Here is a 12486-nt window from a genome sequence, read left to right as displayed (position 1 = left end):
TCACTTCCTGTTCTTTATCTCACCCTTGAATTCACCTCAGGCCTCTTTATTCAACCACCAGTCACTTCCTGTTCTTTATATCACTCTTAAATCCACCTCAGGCCTCCTTAATCCACCACCAGGCACTCCCTGTCACATTATCTTGCTCTTGAATCCACATCAGGCCTCTTTAATCCACCATCAGTCACTTCCTGTCTCTTTAGCTCACTCTTAAATTCACCCCATGCCTCTTTAATCCACCACCAGTCACTTCCTGTTCTTTATCTTGCTCTTGAATCCACCTCAGGCCTCCTTAATCCACCACCAGTCACTTCCTGTTCTCTATCTCACTATTGAATCCACCTCAGGCCTCTTTAATGCATCACCAGACTCTCCCTGTCTGTTTATCTCACACTTAAATCCGCCTCAGGCCTCTTTAATCCACCGCCAGGCACTTAATGTTCTTTATCTCGCTCTTGAATCCACCTCAGACCTCTTTAATCCACCACCAGTCACTTCCTGTTCTTTTATCTCACTCTTGAATCCACCTCAGGCCTCTTTAATCCACCACCAGTCACTTCCTGTTCTTTAGCTCACACTTAAATCCACCTCAGGCCTCTTTAATTCACCACCAGTCACTTCCTGTTCTTTATCTCACTCTTGAATCCACCTCAGGGCTCCTTAATCCACCACCAGATACTCCCTGCCCCTTTATCTCGCTCTTGAATCCACATCAAGCCTCTTTAATCCACCAAAAGTCACTTCTTGCTCTTTTATCTTACTCTTGAATCCACTTTAGGCCTCTTTAATCCACCACCAGTCACTCTCTGTTCTTTATCTCGCTCTTGAATCCACCTCAGGCCTATTTAATCCACTACCAGTCACTTCCTGTTCTCTATCTCACTATTGAATCCACCTCAGGCCTTTTTAATCCATCACCAGACTCTCCCTGTCTGTTTATCTCACTCTTCAATCCGCCTCAGGCCTCTTTAATACACCGCAAGTCACTTCGTGTTCTTTATCTCGCTCTTGAATCCACCTCAGGCCTCTTTAATCCACTACCAGTCACTTCCTGTTTTTTAGCTCCCTCATGAATCCACCTCAGGCCTCTTTAATCCACTGCCAGTCACTTCCTGTTCTTTATCTCACTCTTGAATCCACCTTAGGCCTCTTTAATCCACCAGCAGTAACTTCCTGTTCTTTATCTCGCTCTTGAATCCACCACAGGCCTCTTTAATCCACCACCAGTCACTTCCTGTACTTTATCTTGCTCTTGAATCCACCTCACACCGCTTTAATGCACCAGCAGTCACTTCCTGTTCTTTATCTCGCTCTTGAATTCATCTCAGGCCTCTTTAATACACCACCAGTCACTTCGCTCTTGAATCCACCTCATACCTCTTTAATTCACCACTAGTCACTTCCTGTTCTTTATCTCGCTCTTGAATCCACCTCGGGCCTCTTTAATCCACTCCTAGTCGCTACCTGTTCTTCATCTCGCTCTTTATTCCACCTCAGGCCTCTTTAATCCACCGCCAGTCACTTTCTGTTTTTTATCTCGCTCTTGACTACACCTCAGGCCTCTTTAATCCACCAACAGTCACTTCCTGTTCTCTATCTCACTATTGAATCCACCTCAGGAATCTTTAATCCATCATCAGACTCTCCCTGGCTGTTTATCTCACTCTTCAATCCTCCTCAGGCCTCTTTAATCCACAGCTAGTCACTTCCTGTTCTTTATCTCGCTCTTGAATCCACCTCAGACCTCTTTAATCCACCCCCAGTCACTTCCTGTTTTTTAGCTCCCTATTGAATCCACCTCAGGCCTCTTTAATCCACCGCTAGTCATTTCCTGTTCTTTATCTCGCTCTTGAATTCACCTTCCGCCTCTTTATTCCACCACCAGTCACTTCCTGTTCTTTACCTCGCTCTTGAATCCACCTCAGGCCTCTTTAATCCACCACCAGTCACTTCCTGTACTTTATCTCGCTCTTGAATCCACCTCATACCTCTATAATTCACAAGCAGTCAATTCCTGATCTTTATCTCGCTCTTGAATCCACCTCAGGTCTCTTTAATACACCACCAGTCTTTTCGCTCTTGAATCCACCTCATACCTCTTTAATCCACTGCCAGTCACTTCCTGTTCTTTATCTCACTCTTGAATCCACCTCCGGGCTCCTTAATCCACCACCAGATACTCCCTGCCCCTTTATCTCGCTCTTGAATCCACATCAAGCCTCTTTAATCCACCAAAAGTCACTTCCTGCTCTTTTATCTTACTCTTGAATACACCTCAGGCCTCTTTAATCCACCACCAGTCATTTCCTGTTCTTTATCTCGCTCTTGAATCCACCTCAGGCCTCTTTAATCCAACACCAGTCACTTCCTGTTTTTTAGCTCCCTCTTGAATCCACCTCAGGCCTCTTTAATCCACCGCCAGTCACTTCCTGTTCTTTATCTCACCCTTGAATTCACCTCAGGCCTCTTTATTCACAAGCAGTCACTTCCTGATCTTTATCTCGCTCTTGAATCCACCTCAGGTCTCTTTAATACACCACCAGATACTCCCTGCCCCTTTATCTCGCTCTTGAATCCACATCAAGCCTCTTTAATCCACCAAAAGTCACTTCCTGCTCTTTTATCTTACTCTTGAATACACCTCAGGCCTCTTTAATCCACCGCTAGTCATTTCCTGTTCTTTATCTCATTCTTGAATTCACCTTCTGCCTCTTTATTCCACCACCAGTCACTTTCTGTTCTTTACCTCGCTCTTGAATCCACCTCAGGCCTCTTTAATCCACCACCAGTCACTTCCTGTACTTTATCTCGCTCTTGAATCCACCTCATACCTCTTTAATTCACAAGCAGTCACTTCCTGATCTTTATCTCGCTCTTGAATCCACCTCAGGTCTCTTTAATACACCACCAGTCTTTTTGCTCTTGAATCCACCTCATACCTCTTTAATCCAACGCCAGTCACTTCCTGTTCTTTATCTCACTCTTGAATCTACCTCCGGGCTCCTTAATCCACCACCAGATACTCCCTGCCCCTTTATCTCGCTCTTGAATCCACATCAAGCCTCTTTAATCCACCAAAAGTCACTTCCTGCTCTTTTATCTTACTCTTGAATACACCTCAGGCCTCTTTAATCCACCACCAGTCATTTCCTGTTCTTTATCTCGCTCTTGAATCCACCTCAGGCCTCTTTAATCCAACACCAGTCACTTCCTGTTTTTTAGCTCCCTCTTGAATCCACCTCAGGCCTCTTTAATCCACCGCCAGTCACTTCCTGTTCTTTATCTCACCCTTGAAATCACCTCAGGCCTCTTTATTCAACCACCAGTCACTTCCTGTTCTTTATATCACTCTTAAATCCACCTCAGGCCTCCTTAATCCACCACCAGGCACTCCCTGTCCCATTATCTTGCTCTTGAATCCACATCAGGCCTCTTTAATCCACCATCAGTCACTTCCTGTCTCTTTAGCTCACTCTTAAAATCATCCCATGCCTCTTTAATCCACCACCAGTCACTTCCTGTTCTTTATCATGCTCTTGAATCCACCTCAGGCCTCTTTAATCCACCACCAGTCACTTCCTGTTCTCTATCTCACTATTGAATCCACCTCAGGCCTCTTTAATGCATCACCAGACTCTCCCTGTCTGTTTATCTCACACTTAAATCCGCCTCAGGCCTCTTTAATCCATCGCCAGGCACTTAATGTTCTTTATCTCGCTCTTGAATCCACCTCAGACCTCTTTAATCCACCACCAGTCACTTCCTGTTCTTTTATCTCACTCTTGAATCCACCTCAGGCCTCTTTAATCCACCACCAGTCACTTCCTGTTCTTTAGCTCACACTTAAATCCACCTCAGGCCTCTTTAATCCACCACCAGTCACTTCCTGTTCTTTATCTCACTCTTAAGTCCACCTCAGGGCTCCTTAATCCACCACCAGATACTCCCTGCCCCTTTATCTCGCTCTTGAATCCACATCAAGCCTCTTTAATCCACCGCCAGTCACTTCGTGTTCTTTATCTCACTCTTGAATCCACCTCAGGCCTCTTTAATCCACTACCAGTCACTTCCTGTTTTTTAGCTACCTCATGAATCCACCTCAGGCCTCTTTAATCCACCGCCAGTCACTTCCTGTCTGTTTATCTCACTCTTCAATTCGCCTCAGGCCTCTTTAATACACCGCCAGTCACTTCGTGTTCTTTATCTCGCTCTTGAATCCACCTCAGGCCTCTTTATTCCACTACCAGTCACTTCCTGTTTTTTAGCTCCCTCATGAATCCACCTCAGGCCTCTTTAATCCACCGCCAGACACTTCCTGTTCTTTATCTCACTCTTGAATCCACCTTAGGCCTCTTTAATCCACCAGCAGTAACTTCCTGTTCTTTATCTCGCTCTTGAATCCACCTCAGGCCTCTTTAATCCATCACCAGACTCTCCCTGTCTGTTTATCTCACTCTTCAATCCGCCTCAGGCCTCTTTAATACACCGCCAGTCACTTCGTGTTCTTTATCTCGCTCTTGAATCCACCTCAGGCCTCTTTAATCCACCGCTAGTCATTTCCTGTTCTTTATCTCGCTCTTGAATTCACCTTCCGCCTCTTTATTCCACTACCAGTCACTTCCTGTTCTCTATCTCACTATTGAATCCACCTCAGGCCTCTTTAATCCATCACCAGACTCTCCCTGTCTGTTTATCTCACTCTTCAATCCGCCTCAGGCCTCTTTAATACACCGCCAGTCACTTCGTGTTCTTTATCTCGCTCTTGAATCCACCTCAGGCCTCTTTAATCCACCGCTAGTCATTTCCTGTTCTTTATCTCGCTCTTGAATTCACCTTCCGCCTCTTTATTCCACCACCAGTCACTTCCTGTTCTTTACCTCGCTCTTGAATCCACCTCAGGCCTCTTTAATCCACCGCTAGTCACTTCCTGTACTTTATCTCGCTCTTCAATCCACCTCATACCTCTTTAATTCACAAACAGTCACTTCCTGATCTTTGTCTCGCTCTTGAATCCACCTCAGGTCTCTTTAATACACCACCAGTCACTTCGCTCTTGAATCCACCTCAGGCCTCTTTAATCAACCGCCAGTCACTTCCTATTCTTTATCTCACTCTTGAATCCACCTTAGGCCTCTTTAATCCACCAGCAGTAACTTCCTGTTCTTTATCTCGCTCTTGAATCCACCTCAGGCCTCTTTAATCCACCACCAGTCACTTCCTGTACTTTATCTTGCTCTTGAATCCACCTCACACCGCTTTAATGCACCAGCAGTCACTTCCTGTTCTTTATCTCGCTCTTGAACCCATCTCAGGCCTCTTTAATACACCACCAGTCACTTCGCTCTTGAATCCACCTCATACCTCTTTAATTCACCACTATTCACTTCCTGTTCATTATCTCACTCTTTCCTCCACCTCAGGCCTCTTTAATCCAGCGCCAGTCACTTCCTGTTCTTTATCTCACACTTGAATCCACCTCAGGCCTCTTTAATCTACCACCAGTCACTTCCTGTTCTGTGTCTCACTCTTGAATCCACCTCAGGCCTCCTTAATCCACCACCAGACACTCACTGCCCCTTTATCTCGCTCTTAAATCCACATCAGGTCTCTTTAATCCACCATCAGTCACTTCCTGTCTCTTTATCTAACTCTTAAATTCATCTCATGCCTCTTTAAGCCACCACCAGTCACTTCCTGTTCTTTATCTCGCTCTTGAATCCACCTCAGGCCTCTTTAATCCACCAACAGTCACTTCCTGTTCTCTATCTCACTATTGAATCCACCTCAGGGATCTTTAATCCATCATCAGACTCTCCCTGTCTGTTTATCTCACTCTTCAATCCTCCTCTGGCCTCTTTAATCCACAGCTAGTCACTTCCTGTTCTTTATCTCGCTCTTGAATCCACCTCAGGCCTCTTTAATCCACCAACAGTCACTTCCTGTTCTCTATCTCACTATTGAATCCACCTCAGGAATCTTTAATCCATCATCAGACTTTCCCTGTCTGTTTATCTCACTCTTCAATCCTCCTCAGGCCTCTTTAATCCACAGCTAGTCACTTCCTGTTCTTTATCTCGCTCTTGAATCCACCTCAGACCTCTTTAATCCACCCCAGTCACTTCCTGTTTTTTAGCTCCCTCTTGAATCCACCTCAGGCCTCTTTAATCCACCGCTAGTCATTTCCTATTCTTTATCTCGCTCTTGAATTCACTTTCCGCCTCTTTCTTCCACCACCAGTCACTTCCTGTTCTTTACCTCGCTCTTGAATCCACCTTATACCTCTTTAATTCACCAGCAGTCACTGCCTGTTCTTTATCTCGCTCTTGAATCCACCTCAGGTCTCTTTAATTCACCACTAGTCACTTCTTGTTCTTTATCTCGCTGTTGAATCCACCTCAGGCGTCTTTAGTCCACCGCCAGTCACTTCCTGTTTTTTATCTCGCTCTTGAATACACCTCAGGCCTCTTTAATCCACCACCATTCATTTCCTGTTCTTTATCTCGCTCTTGAATCCACCTCAGGCCTCTTTAATCCAACACTAGTCACTTCCTGTTTTTTATCTCCCTCTTGAATCCACCTCAGGCCTCTTTAATCCACCGCCAGTCACTTCCTGTTCTTTATCTCACCCTTGAATTCACCTCAGGCCTCTTTATTCAACCACCAGTCACTTCCTGTTCTTTATATCACTCTTAAATCCACCTCAGGCCTCCTTAATCCACCACCAGGCACTCCCTGTCACAATATCTTGCTCTTGAATCCACATCAGGCCTCTTTAATCCACCATCAGTCACTTCCTGTCTCTTTAGCTCACTCTTAAAATCATCCCATGCCTCTTTAATCCACCACCAGTCACTTCCTGTTCTTTATCTTGCTCTTGAATCCACCTCAGGCCTCCTTAATCCACCACCAGTCACTTCCTGTTCTCTATCTCACTATTGAATCCACCTCAGGCCTCTTTAATGCATCACCAGACTCTCCCTGTCTGTTTATCTCACACTTAAATCCGCCTCAGGCCTCTTTAATCCACCGCCAGGCACTTAATGTTCTTTATCTCGCTCTTGAATCCACCTCAGACCTCTTTAATCCACCACCAGTCACTTCCTGTTCTTTTATCTCACTCTTGAATCCACCTCAGGCCTCTTTAATCCACCACCAGTCACTTCCTGTTCTTTAACTCACACTTAAATCCACCTCAGGCCTCTTTAATCCACCACCAGTCACTTCCTGTTCTTTATCTCACTCTTGAATCCACCTCAGGGCTCCTTAATCCACCACCAGATACTCCCTGCCCCTTTATCTCGCTCTTGAATCCACCTCAGGCCTCTTTAATCCACCAAAAGTCATTTCCTGTTCTTTATCTCGCTCTTGAATTCACTTTCCGCCTCTTTCTTCCACCACCAGTCACTTCCTGTTCTTTACCTCGCTCTTGAATCCACCTTATACCTCTTTAATTCACCAGCAGTCACTGCCTGTTCTTTATCCCGCTCTTGAATCCACCTCAGGTCTCTTTAATTCACCACTAGTCACTTCTTGTTCTTTATCTCGCTGTTGAATCCACCTCAGGCGTCTTTAGTCCACCGCCAGTCACTTCCTGTTTTTTATCTCGCTCTTGAATACACCTCAGGCCTCTTTAATCCACCACCATTCATTTCCTGTTCTTTATCTCGCTCTTGAATCCACCTCAGGCCTCTTTAATCCAACACTAGTCACTTCCTGTTTTTTAGCTCCCTCTTGAATCCACCTCAGGCCTCTTTAATCCACCGCCAGTCACTTCCTGTTCTTTATCTCACCCTTGAATTCACCTCAGGCCTCTTTATTCAACCACCAGTCGTTTCCTGTTCTTTATATCACTCTTAAATCCACCTCAGGCCTCCTTAATCCACCACCAGGCACTCCCTGTCACATTATCTTGCTCTTGAATCCACATCAGGCCTCTTTAATCCACCATCAGTCACTTCCTGTCTCTTTAGCTCACTCTTAAAATCATCCCATGCCTCTTTAATCCACCACCAGTCACTTCCTGTTCTTTATCTTGCTCTTGAATCCACCTCAGGCCTCTTTAATGCATCACCAGACTCTCCCTGTCTGTTTATCTCACACTTAAATCCGCCTCAGGCCTCTTTAATCCACCGCCAGGCACTTAATGTTCTTTATCTCGCTCTTGAATCCACCTCAGACCTCTTTAATCCACCACCAGTCACTTCCTGTTCTTTTATCTCACTCTTGAATCCACCTCAGGCCTCTTTAATCCACCACCAGTCACTTCCTGTTCTTTAGCTCACACTTAAATCCACCTCAGGCCTCTTTAATCCACCACCAGTCACTTCCTGTTCTTTATCTCACTCTTGAATCCACCTCAGGGCTCCTTAATCCACCACCAGATACTCCCTGCCCCTTTATCTCGCTCTTGAATCCACATCAAGCCTCTTTAATCCACCAAAAGTCACTTCCTGCTCTTTTATCTTACTCTTGAATCCACCTTAGGCCTCTTTAATCCACCACCAGTCACTCTCTGTTCTTTATCTCGCTCTTGAATCCACCTCAGGCCTATTTAATCCACCACCAGTCACTTCCTGTTCTCTATCTCACTATTGAATCCACCTCAGGCCTCTTTAATCCATCACCAGACTCTCCCTGTCTGTTTATCTCACTCTTCAATCCGCCTCAGGCCTCTTTAATACACCGCCAGTCACTTAGGGATCCTCACCGCGCTGGTCAGTGTGACCCCCCTGTGACCCACAGGCGGTCGCTCCTATCCCCTGCTGCTGCCTACGCCTGCTGCTGCCTACGCCTGCCGCTGCCTACGCCTGCCGCTGCCTTTCACCCACTGCAACCCCCGTTGGCGCCACTTACCTCCTTCCGCCGCTCTCAGGTACCGGCCTCCGCTCGCTGCCTGCTTGTTTTTCTTCTTTTTCGCCGTTTCCGCCGCCACTGCCCCGGTCACTCTTTCCCCTCCTCCCGCTTCCCTGTTCCGGTCCCCGCAGTCCCGCCTCCCCTCACTGCCCATTGGCTACCCAGCCTCCCGCCTCCCTGCTGACCCTCCCTCCGGGCTCCTACTTAGGGATCCTCACCGCGCTGGTCAGTGTGACCCCCCTGTGACCCACAGGCGGTCGCTCCTATCCCCTGCTGCTGCCTACGCCTGCTGCTGCCTACGCCTGCCGCTGCCTACGCCTGCCGCTGCCTTTCACCCACTGCAACCCCCGTTGGCGCCACTTACCTCCTTCCGCCGCTCTCAGGTACCGGCCTCCGCTCGCTGCCTGCTTGTTTTTCTTCTTTTTCGCCGTTTCCGCCGCCACTGCCCCGGTCACTCTTTCCCCTCCTCCCGCTTCCCTGTTCCGGTCCCCGCAGTCCCGCCTCCCCTCACTGCCCATTGGCTACCCAGCCTCCCGCCTCCCTGCTGACCCTCCCTCCGGGCTCCTACTTAGGGATCCTCACCGCGCTGGTCAGTGTGACCCCCCTGTGACCCACAGGCGGTCGCTCCTATCCCCTGCTGCTGCCTACGCCTGCTGCTGCCTACGCCTGCCGCTGCCTACGCCTGCCGCTGCCTTTCACCCACTGCAACCCCCGTTGGCGCCACTTACCTCCTTCCGCCGCTCTCAGGTACCGGCCTCCGCTCGCTGCCTGCTTGTTTTTCTTCTTTTTCGCCGTTTCCGCCGCCACTGCCCCGGTCACTCTTTCCCCTCCTCCCGCTTCCCTGTTCCGGTCCCCGCAGTCCCGCCTCCCCTCACTGCCCATTGGCTACCCAGCCTCCCGCCTCCCTGCTGACCCTCCCTCCGGGCTCCTACTTATGACGCCCCTTCCGCGACCGCGCAGCGGACGCGCGCAGCGGGAGCGCCGATTGAGCGCCGAAGGTGCGCCAAAGGTAAGCCCGTCCGCGCCTGGACCGCGCCCAGCGCCAGACTCCCTGGTCCCCGCGCCCGCCAGCCCCCCCGCAGGATCTACGACTTCGCTACGCTCATCGCACTCAAAACCGCCCGAGCCCCCGGATGCTACCGAGCGTCCCCGCGACGCACCCATGGACCCTTCACCTGCCGATCCTGCAACTTCTCTTGCCTCCAAACAAGCACCACGCCCACCAAGACGGACAACAGCAACCACCTCAAGTGCATCCTGCTCAACACCCGCTCCGTCCACAGACACGCCGTGGAACTCTGGAACCTCCTCGACACCGCATCTCCGGACGTCGCCTTCCTCACGGAAACCTGGATGAACGACTCTTCAGCCCCCGACATCGCCATAGCCATCCCGGACGGCTACAAGATCATCAGGAAGGATCGCGTCAACCAGACCGGAGGAGGCATCGCCATCGTACACAAGAGCACCATTCGCATCTCGACTGACTCCATCGACGTATTCAACGCCGCCGAATACCTGCACTTCCAGATCCACACCGACCCCAAGACTACCCTCAGAGGCACCCTCATCTACAGACCCCCGGGACCACGCGCACAGTTCTGCGAAGACATCGCCGACTTCATCAGCCCTCACGCCCTCCCCTCCGCCGACTACATCCTCCTCGGGGACCTCAACTTCCACCTGGAGAACAACAATGACCACAACACCACCGCCCTGCTGGATAACCTCGCCAACCTCGGACTTCAGCAACTGGTCAACACCCCCACCCACTTCGCCGGCCACACGCTCGACCCACTCTTCTCGTCCAGCAAGCACGTCACCTTTAGCCACTCCACCGGACTTCACTGGACCGACCACAGCTGCGTCCATTTCAGCTTCAGAAAGAACACGGTCCACAATCACCCGAAGCAGGCTCCCCACAGAAACTGGAGCAAGATCACCGCCGACCAGCTCGCCACCTCCCTCAGCCAGAGCCCACCTGCCAGGACCACGGACCCTAACACAGCTGCCCTCGACCTCACGCAGTGGCTGACCTCCTGTGCCGACGACCTCGCCCCACTGAAGAACCCCCCCTCCAGACCCAGAAGCAAGAAGGCCCCCTGGTTCACCGACGAACTCAAGGACTCCAAGAAGGCCTGCCGCACCCTCGAGAAGGCCTGGCTCCTCAACAAGACCGCCGACAACAGAACAGCACTCAAACTCGCCACTCGCAGACATCACCAGCTCATCCGCACCACCAAGAAGAAATCTCTGCGGGAACGACTGGACAAGAACGCCCATGACAGCAAGGAGCTCTTCAACATCGTCAAGGAGTTCTCCAACCCCAGCACCGGCAACAACGACATCACTCCCTCACAGGACCTCTGCGACTCCCTCGCCTCGTACTTCCACCGCAAGATCGCCGACATCCACAACAGCTTCGACATTTCACCCCCGCACCCATCGGTTGTACCTTCGCGCCCCGCCGCCACCCTCCAGACATGGACCGAGGTGACCCCCGAAGACACGTCACGCATGATGAACACCATCCACTCCGGATCTCCGACCGACCCGTGCCCCCATCATGTCTTCAACAAGGCAGCCTCTACCATCGCACCCCACCTCCGAGACATCATCAACACCTCCTTCAACACAGCAACCTTCCCGGAGAGCTGGAAGCACGCCGAACTCAGCGCTCTGCTTAAGAAACCAACAGCGGACCCGACCGACCTCAAGAACTACCGCCCCATCTCGCTCCTTCCTTTCCCGGCCAAAGTCATCGAGAAGGTCGTCAACAAGCAACTGGCAGCCTTCCTCGAGACGAACGGATCCCTCGACCCATCACAGTCCGGATTCAGAGCCAACCACAGCACCGAGACAGCCCTCATCGCAGCCACCGACGACATCCGAGCCCTGCTCGACAACGGCGAAACAGCGGCACTCATCCTCCTAGACCTCTCCGCAGCATTTGACACTGTCTGCCACCGCACACTAGTCCAACGCCTCAACGACACCGGCATCCAAGGGAAGGCTCTGGAATGGATCATCTCATACCTCTCCGGCAGAACACAGAGAGTACGCCTCCCTCCGTTCCGCTCCGAGGCCACCGAAGTCATCTGCGGCGTCCCGCAAGGATCGTCGCTCAGCCCTACTCTCTTCAACATCTACATGAAACCCCTCGCTGCCATCGCACGCCAACACAACCTCAACATCATTTCCTACGCCGATGACACCCAGCTGATTCTCTCCCTCTCCAGAGACCCCGACACCGCCAAAGCCAGCCTGCACGAAGGGATGACAGACGTCGCTGAATGGATGAACATCAGCCGCCTGAAACTGAACACGGACAAGACAGAAGTCCTCATTCTGGGACCATCACCCTCCGCATGGGACGACTCCTGGTGGCCCCCGGCACTAGGCACCGCACCTGAACCGACGGACCACGCACGCAACTTGGGCGTCATACTGGATTCCTCCCTATCGATGACCAGACAAGTCAACGCCGTCTCCTCAGCTTGCTTCCACAACCTCCGCTTGCTCCGAAAGATCTTCCGATGGATCCCGACCGAGACCAGGAAGACGGTCACCCACGCTCTCGTCACCAGCAGACTAGACTACGGAAACACCCTCTACGCCGGTACTACAGCCAAG

Source organism: Triturus cristatus, chromosome 4_2, assembly GCF_964204655.1.
Source record: "Triturus cristatus chromosome 4_2, aTriCri1.1, whole genome shotgun sequence".
Classification (NCBI taxonomy): Eukaryota; Metazoa; Chordata; class Amphibia; order Caudata; family Salamandridae; genus Triturus; species Triturus cristatus.
This window is presented reverse-complemented; position numbering follows the sequence as displayed.